A 9,745-nucleotide genomic window follows, 5' to 3' on the forward strand; every position below is an offset into this window, starting at 1 on the left:
TCGGGGATGTTCTAGATGTGGATATCTTCCAAGTTCGAGGCAAAGAACACAGCATAGTTAAGGTACAAGTCAGTTTAGCTATCACTAGACCGATTAAAAGATCCATGCGTATAGTCGGCCCAAATAACAAGGTGCTGGAAGTTGGTTTGAAGTATGAACGGATAGGGAACTTTTGCAACTATTGTGGCTATGTGGGACATGAGGCAAGGATGTGCAGTTTTTAACTTGATGATTCTTTAAAATGAGAGGTTAAAGAAGAAAGATGGGGCGAATGGCTGAAATCATATCAATCCGGTAAAAAAGAGAATCACACAGAAGACAATTTTGACTCTAAGGTGCCGATAAATAAGAAGAGCAGACAGAACAAGATTACAAAGCCTATTCCAGTAAATCTGATCAGGAGTTTGGCTAGCTTGTCAATGCTGTCACAGCAACAACAGAAGGAAAACGAAGGAGAAGAAGTAATGAGTAAAGACCGAACATTGCAAAATGAACACTTACCAAAACTCCAACTATTCCAAGGGATGCAGGCAACGAAAGAAAAACAAATGTTGGAAAACTACGGAGAAGAATGTGGAGACTTGGGAATGGGGAGAGAAGAGGAAGGGTTTGTGTTCGGAAGCACCACGAATGGGGAGAAGGGACAGAATCTGAAACAACTAGCCGGAAGAAAATTCTTGAAGGTGACCGGAAGCAAAAGAGGGCCCCAGGGAGAAAGCATGACTGCCAGAAAAAAGAAGATATTCTCAGCAGAGGATGAAGCTAGCATTGCTGAAGAGGGAGAGGGTGCCACCCCACAGTTGGCACCCAAGAACGTGGAACTGTCGGGGTATGGGGAATCCCCTGACAGTTCACAACATACAAGGGATCTGTAGATCCCATTCTCCCGAGGTAATGTTTTTATGCGAAACAAAAAATATTACCCTAAATGTAAATAGCCACTGCAACAAAGTTGGATATCCGCAGGTTTATTGTGTCAATCCAAGAGGAGGTTCTGGAGGTTTGGCACTAGCTTGGAAGGAGGATAGTAGAATTTCAGTACGATCCAGTGAGGACTTTTTCATCCACTTCGAATGGATAGACATTGCCAATAAAAAACGATGGGAAGTAATGGCAGTTCACTTACATTGTGACGAGAGCATTCCTTCAACTCAGTATCAACGAATCCTGGATATTAAGAGATCAGCAAGCCCCTATTTTGTTATGATAGGAGATTTTAATGCCATATTCGCTTCTCATGAAAAAGAAGGGGGACGCAGGAAATCAGCTGCATCAATTGAGGCATTTAATAATTTTATTAATGATGGGGAGTTAGTGGATTTGGGATATGAAGGAAGGAAGTTCACCTGGAGTAATCGACAATACGGAGAAAATCTTATCCAGGAAAGGATAGACAGATGCCTTTCTTCTCTCCAGTTTCGAACAGATTATTCGAGAGCAGCAATTCTTCACTTAGAAGACTCGAGTTCTGACCACCGTCCGCTTTTATTAATGGCAGATAGAGAGGTACATAAAACTAAGAGAAGGTTTCGGTTCCAAGAAAGGTGGTGTGATAGTGAAGAGGTTCGGCATATGATGCGTGAGCATCTTATCTATCTTTTCCTAGTGAATTTGCATCTAAATTGTTGAGTTTAATTGAGAATTAATTATATTTTAGCCACTATGGATGCTATTTTGAGTTTTGTGCAATTTTATTTATTTTAGGTAGCATTCGGATGGATTTTATGAAGTTTCTGCAGAAAAGAAGAAGAAACCAAAGAGATGCCCAGCGAAGACCGACGCGGACGCATGGCCCACGCGACCGCGCGGAATGGAGAAATCGCAATGACGCGATCGCGTGCCTGACGCGAACGCGTGGACTGGAATCTGCACAAATGACGCGAACGCGTGGATGACGCAGACGCGTCACATGCGCGATCTGCAAAAATACAAATGACGCTGGGGGCGAATTCTGGGCTGTTTTAACCCAGTTTCCAGCCCAGAAAATGCAGATTAAAAGCTGCAGAATGGACAAATCAAGTGGTCCCCACCCATCAATTGAAGATCTGTTAATTAATTCAAATTTAAATTCAAATCTTATCTTTTAGGAAAAGATATTATTTTTATTTTTAGATAATTAGATTTTAAATTAATTAGGATTAGTTATAAAAAGGGGAGACTTCTCTTCTATTAGGACAACAGATTAGATTAGAGGGATTCCAATAGGGAATTCTATACAAATTTACATTCTACATTCCATGAGCAACTAAACCTCCATTGTTAAGATTAGGAGCTCTGTCTATTTGTATGGATTGATTTTATTACTTTTTCTATTTTAATTTATGTTTTGGATTTATATTTAAGAATTGTTTTCGTTCTTTATCTTATGAATTTGGGTGGAACGGAAGTATGACCCTCTTTCTATTTGAGTTCTTGTATAACTTGGAAAAGCTCTATACTTGAACAACAGCTTGAAAATATATTCTCCTAAATTCTAATTATCTAGATTTAACAGGATACGTGACATATAATCATTTTATTCTTTGGGTAATTAGAGTTTTTGTGGCATGCAAACTGGAATTTGATCATGTACCCTTTAATTGGAATTAATTGACCAAGGAATTGGCAGTTAATGAATTTTAAAGGAGACTAGGAAGGTCTAAGGAATTAGGGTCTAGTCACATATAGTTTTCCATAAATTAAATCCTACATAATTAAAATAGTTAGTAAGAAAAAGTTAATCCGGAAAAATAGATAACTCTGAAGCCTTAACTGTTTATCCATATTTTATTCCCAATTTATTTAATTGTCTATACTTTTGATATTTTGAATTCAAACTTAAACCTTTTAAACATCTCAAAACCAATTTTTGCTTGCCTAACTAAGCCAATCAATCAATTATTGTTGCTTGATCCATCAATCCTCGTGGGATCGACCCTTACTCACATAAGGTATTACTTGGTACGACCTGGTGCACTTGCCGGTTAGTAAGTGTGGGTTAAAAATACCGCACCAGCATATTGTGGAAGAAGCTTGGCACTCACAATTTGAAGGCTCTCCAATGTTCAAGTTCTTTTCCAAACTAAAGAAATGTAGACATGGACTAGTGGAATGGCAAAAATCAAGTTCAAACAACTCTCAAAAGGAAATTTTAGAATTAAGAATCAAAATAGAACAAGAAAAACTCAAAGGCACAGGAGCAGACAGAATAAAGATTCTTCAATTAGAGGAGGAGTTATCCGAGGCCTATTTAAAAGAGGAGAGATATTGGAGAGAAAAATCCAAAATTCAATGGTTGAAATGAGGTGATCAAAATACCAAATTTTTTCATGCCAAGGCTCAAACTCGGAACCGGAAAAATAAAATTTATAGGCTGCAAGACGGTAATGGAAATTTCAGATCAAACACGGCGGGTATAGCTCAAATTGCTACTGAGTACTTCTGGAAATTGTTCACATCTTCAAACCCCAGACCAGCCACGGGCGAACTAGAGGACTTGGAGGCTAAGGTGGATGAAGAAACAAATCAAAGACTTACTAGACGAGTAACAGATGAAGAAATAAAAAAAGCAACATTTTCTATCAATGCATTCTCCGCCCCAGGTGATGATGGATTCACTGTTAAATTTTACCAACACTTCTAGGAGATAATTAAAGAGGATCTAAATGCTTCCATAAGGAGTTTCTTTGCAGGGGGAAGGATGCTGCGAGCAATGAATCATACTCATATATGTCTAATCCCAAAGGTGCCAAATATAGAATCCATGCCCCAGGTTCGTCCGATTAGCCTTAGCAGTGTCTTCTACAAGATTATTTCTAAGATTCTTGTTTATAGAATGCAGGGTCTGTTGGATAAAATTATTAGTAATAATCAGAGTGCCTTTATTAAAGGGCGCCTGATTAGTGATAAAATCCTAATTGCACATGAATTTATGCATTTTCTGAAAAACAAAAATTATGGAGACTATGAGATGGCAGCAAAACTCGATATGAGTAAGGCTTACGACAGAGTTGAATGGTCTTTTGTTTGGGAGATTATGAAGAAGCTTGGATTTTGCAATAAATGGATGGACTAGATTAAGGAGTGTGTTACCACAGTGTCCTACTCTGTTACTGTGGATGGACAACCACATGATTTTTTCAAACCATGTAGGGGATTGCGACAAGGTGATCCCCTCTTCCCCTACCTTTTTCTACTTTGTGCAGAAGGACTTTCCCATCTGCTCCACAGAGGAGAACAGAGGAGAGAAATCTCAAGTTTAAGACTCAACGGTAGATGCCCTATAGTCAGCCACCTATTCTTTGCAGATGATTCCATTCTCTTTTGCAAGGCAAACGAGGTAGAATGCAACAAGCTGATGGAGATACTGGAGTGCTATGGTGATATTAGTGGGCAGACAATTAATTTTTCTAAGTCATCTATTTTCTATAGCAAGAACACCCCTAGTTCGAACAGAGAACTCTTATCTCAACTACTTCAGATTCCACACGTAGGCAGACAAAATAAGTATTTGGGACTGTCGGCAGTGATTAATAGATCAAAAACTCAGACCTTTAACTTTATTAAGGAGAAAGTTGATAAGAAACTACAGGCTTGGAAGCGATCATTATTGTCGGTCAGTGGGAGAGAGGTTTTAATTAAAGCAGTAGCTACGACTGTTCCGACCTACACTTTGAGTTGTTTCAAGCTCCCGGACATATTATTAGACGAGATTCAGAGAAAGATGATAAATTTCTGGTGGGGGCAAAGGGGGTCAAAAAGAAGATTACAATGGATCAGGTGGGATATAATTTGCAGAGAAAAGAAGTATGGAGGATTAGGGTTTAAAGACCTGAAAGCGTTTAATCTAGCCATGTTGGCTAAACAAGGCTGGAGAATCATCACGAAACCTAATTCTCTAATCAGCAGAATTTACAAAAGCAAATATTTTAAATTTTCTTCTTTCCTACGGGCGGATACAGGGCAAAATCTTTCTTGGGCCTGGAGAAGCTTACTAGAAGGAAGAAAAATTATCAAACAAGGTACTCGTTGGCAAGTGGGACGAGGCAGTCAGATTAGAATTATGGAGAATTGGTGGCTTAAAAATGTAAAGTCAATATCCGAACAACAGCAAACAGTTACAGACCCTAATTTAATTTGGGTTAATCAACTCATTCATAATAGACAGTGGAAGGAGGATATAATCAGGAATAATTTCAATCTAGAAATTGCATCAGAAATCTTACAAACTTCTATTATGGAAGTTGGAGAAGATTGGATTACCTGGGAAAATGAGAGGGACGACAGGTTCACAGTGGCTTCAGGCTATAATACAGCTTTTCAAATGGTGCATTCTCCAATCAGCCAATTACTTGATTTGTGCAGGAAAAAGAGACTCTGGAATTCATTGTGGGAACTTCAATGTCCGCCGAAGATTAAGGTATTCCTGTGAAAAGCCCTGCATGACGGCATCCTAGTTCGTACTCGACTTCACGAAAGGATACCAACAGTCCCAGAAATCTGCCCTAGATGCAACAATTTGGGGGAAAATATAAATCACTGCTTAATTGATTACCCAAGGTCACAAGAAGTTTGGCAGAAGTCAGATTTAGGAGCTTACCTGATGCAAAACAGTTCAGGAAAATTTTGGGAGCGATGGAGCCAGTTTATGGAAGGAGCAAGACGAAGACACCATTGGAGGAAGAGCTCAGCACTGGCAGCCGTGATTCTATGGAAGATTTGGATCGCGAGAAACCTTTTGGTCTTTGAAAATAAAAGCACTTCACCAGATTCAATTGTCACTTCAATGCATGAAGCCATGGAGGAGATGCAGAAGACAAATGAGTCATAATATGTGGTCTTAGTTGTGTTTAGTCATGCTTTAGTTAAAGAAATGTTAATTACTTGGAATTCCTCTATTACATTACTGTATGGTTGTCCAAGGTGAACCCATATCTCTTATTTATTTTATTTTAATAAATAAAATATCACGTTACCTTTGAAAAAAAATGGATGTTAAACAAATATGTTTACGAAAATATATTAATTTAGTCTATTTTTTTAATTATATATACCTAAACCTAATATAATATAACAACACTAAAAACAAATTTAAAAAATAATCTTTTTAGGAATTAATTTGACTATTAACTTATAGTAGTTATATTGTTGAACAAACTAAAAAGAATGGAAGCTTTATATTTTTTTAAGGTGGTTGAGCCTTGTGCTGCATATTGAGAATGACAATGTTTAATTATTATTGCCACCAGATTGTAATTGACAATACTGAGTGATAATTGGCTGGTCAGAACTCAGAACTTGCGGAGTAAGGAACAAGAAGCTAAGCATATGGATATTTCATATTTCTATGCTTGCTTAATTAAATCATGCCATAATTTGTTCCAAATCTCACTAATATGTGTTTTACCTAGTTATGGAGGAATTCCTTTATATATCTAGAAATCTGCTATTTCTAGACATGGTAATAATAATAACTACTCAAAAATTATAGTATATCATTGTTACATATTATTCATACCTTGGGTCAAGCTGTCTGACCCGGGACGTTCTATAGACAAAGCGACTGACCTCTTCAGGTCAGGACAACCCGATCTCTTCTCAAAGAGTTCGGCCAAGTCACAGGAAGGCCCAAACAAAGGGCCCAAACAGAGGAACACGTCCCTAATCCAAGGGCAGCCCAAGCCCGTAGAGATAAAGGCGGTTTCCTTAAAAGATAAGAGGACCCCAGTCAAAGATAAGATAAAGATAAGATAAGATAAGATAACTAACTTATCTCATCCAAAGAGGTCATTCTACACCATTATAAATACATTGGAGCACCCAGGTATAACTCATACTCTGATTCTACTCAATACTTGCTTAATACCCTTGCTAACTTAAGCATCGGAGTCCCTTGCAGGTACCCCCCACCCTCCGGGGATGAAGGATCAGCACCACCATCAAGTCCAACAAAGTCGGACACAACAGCTCCGACCAGCACAGAAGATCTCGTCCGAGATTGACCTACAGTTTCAGGTAACCCTCGGAACATTGGCGCCTTTGCTGGGGACCTGAAAGTCATCCCATTACCATGGCGGACGACCATGACAACGATCACACCTCAGATCTAGAAGAAAGAACACCGCACAAAAATGTGGGCACAACACCAAAGGATACTCCTCAAGTCAATGATAAAAACTCCCCAAACGAGGGAGCCTTTGAGGCATTCCAAAGTCGGTTAAAACAACTCGAGAAAGACGCTCTACGTCAACGAGAGGCCGAAAAGGATCTACAAAGAGAAATAAGACGACGCCGGAAATTGGAGAACAAACTCCTAAAACTTGAAGCCGATGTCAAGACCAAAGCCAGCCAACCCACCCCCGAAGATAGCACCCGCAAGGAACCAGATCCATTCACCAGGGAAATCATGAAAACAAGAATCCCAAAAGACTTCAAACTCCCAGACATGTCCTTGTACGATGGCACAACGGATCCCAGCCATTATCTCAGCAACTTCAGAAGCAGAATGTACCTCACCGAATGCCTCAGATGTTGTTCGTTGCAAAGCCTTTCCAACCACTTTAACAAAAATAGCAATTAGATGGTTCGACAGTCTCCCTCCTGGGTCCATCTCAAGTTTCGATGACTTTGCTAAAAAATTCCTGGCCAGATTCTTCATCCAAAAGGACAAAGCAAAACATGCTCCGAGCTTACTAGGGATCAGACAAGGGGAGCGGGAAACCCTGCAAAACTACATGGAGAAATTCAACAAAACATGCATGGATATACAAAACCTTCCAACAGAAGCTGCCATCATGGGTCTCATTAACGGTCTTCGAGAAGGGCCTTTTAGTCAATCCATATCAAAGAAGTATCCCACATCTCTGAACGAGGTGCAGGAGCTAGCAGAAAAATACATCAACATGGAGGAAAACTCTCGATTAGGAGAGACTTCAAAACCAGGATTCACCCCTTGGGATAAAGACAAAGATTCCAGAAAAAAGAAAGATCGACATGGAGAAAAAATCAAAAAGTACCACAATTACACCCCTCTTCGGGTGTCTCTTGTGGATGTCTACAGAGAAGTTTGCAACACAGAAAAAATACCACCAGCTCGACCACCTAAAGGCTAAAAAGGAGGAGGAAACCGGGCTGAATACTGTGAATATCATCGGATCCGCAGACACTCCACCAATGAGTGTTTTGACTTAAAAGACGTCATAGAAAAGCTCGTACGAGAAGGAAGGTTAGATCGATACCTGGCCACCCACGAAGATGAACAAAGAAATAGAAGAAGAGCAGAAGATGTCGGACCAACTATGTGGTCATCCCAAACACCAAAAAGACACGTCCACATGATATCCCGGCGATCACTTTTACCAAAGAAGACGCATCCGGCATCACATCAGGATATGACGATCCCATGGTCATCACAATCATATTGGCAAACGCGAATCTCCATCGCACACTGATAGACCAGGGGAGCTCTGCTGATATCTTATTCAAAATCGCCTTCGACAAACTCAGCTTGGAAGAAAAAGAACTCAGAGCATATTCGGACAGCCTGTTCGGGTTAGGAGATACCCCGATTCAACCAATGGGATACATTCCCTTCCACACAACTTTTGGAAAGGAAAGTCAGTCAAGAACACACAAAATAGACTACATCGTCGTTGACGTAAGCTCAGCCTACAATGTTCTAATAGGTCGGACAACGTTAAATTAACTCGGAGCAATAATCTCGACTCCGCATCTATGCATGAAATTCTCAACCGCAGAAGGCAGACCAGAAAATGGTGCGTCACTGTTATAACGAAAGTCTAAACCTCAGAGGCAGAGGTGAAGAATTCCACACAATCGAGCTTGGTGGAGCTCAGAGGCGAGAGGAGCTTCGCCCACAACCTGAAGGAGAAATAGAGAAAATCCAGATTGGGAACACCCCGGACCAAATAACCAACATCGGCACACTCCTAAAAGGGGGCACAAGAGAATCACTCATACAGTTCCTACGCGACAATGCCGACCTCTTTGCGTGGAAGGCCGCTGACATGCCAGGTATAAATCCCAAACTAATGTGCCATAAGCTAGCAGTCTACCCAGGATCTCGGCCGATACAACAAAGGCGCAGAAAGCTAGGACTAGAACGCTCTCAAGCGGTGGAAGAACAGGTACGAGCTCTACTGGAGGCAGGCTTCATAAGAGAAGTCAAATACTCACTATGGCTTGCTAATATCGTTTTGGTAAAAAAGTCAAATGGAAAGTAGAGAATGTGCACCGACTATACCGACCTCAACAAAGCTTGCCCAAAAGATCCTTATCCACTCCCAAACATCGACGCACTGGTAGATGCCTCCTCTGGATACAAATACCTCTCCTTTATGGATGCATACTCGGGATATAACCAAATCCCAATGTACCCACCCGACCAAGAAAAAACCTCTTTCTTAACCCCAAAAGCAAATTACTGTTACATTGTTATGCCTTTCGGTCTCAAAAATGCGGGAGCCACTTAGCAAAGATTAATGAACAAAGTTTTTTCGGATCACATCGGAAAAATCATGGAGGTCTATGTAGACGACATGCTAGTGAAGACGCAAAATGAAGAGATGTTATTAGCCGACCTGACACAAGTATTCGACACCATAAGACGACACGGCATGCCACTCAATCCCACAAAATGTACCTTCGCAGTAGAAGCCGGTAAATTCTTGGGTTTTATGATCACACAGAGAGGAATCGAAGCAAACCCGGACAAGTGCAGGGTCGTACTCGACATGAAAAGCCCGAC

This window comes from Arachis stenosperma, chromosome 3 (assembly GCF_014773155.1).
Source record: "Arachis stenosperma cultivar V10309 chromosome 3, arast.V10309.gnm1.PFL2, whole genome shotgun sequence".
NCBI classification, from domain to species: domain Eukaryota; kingdom Viridiplantae; phylum Streptophyta; class Magnoliopsida; order Fabales; family Fabaceae; genus Arachis; species Arachis stenosperma.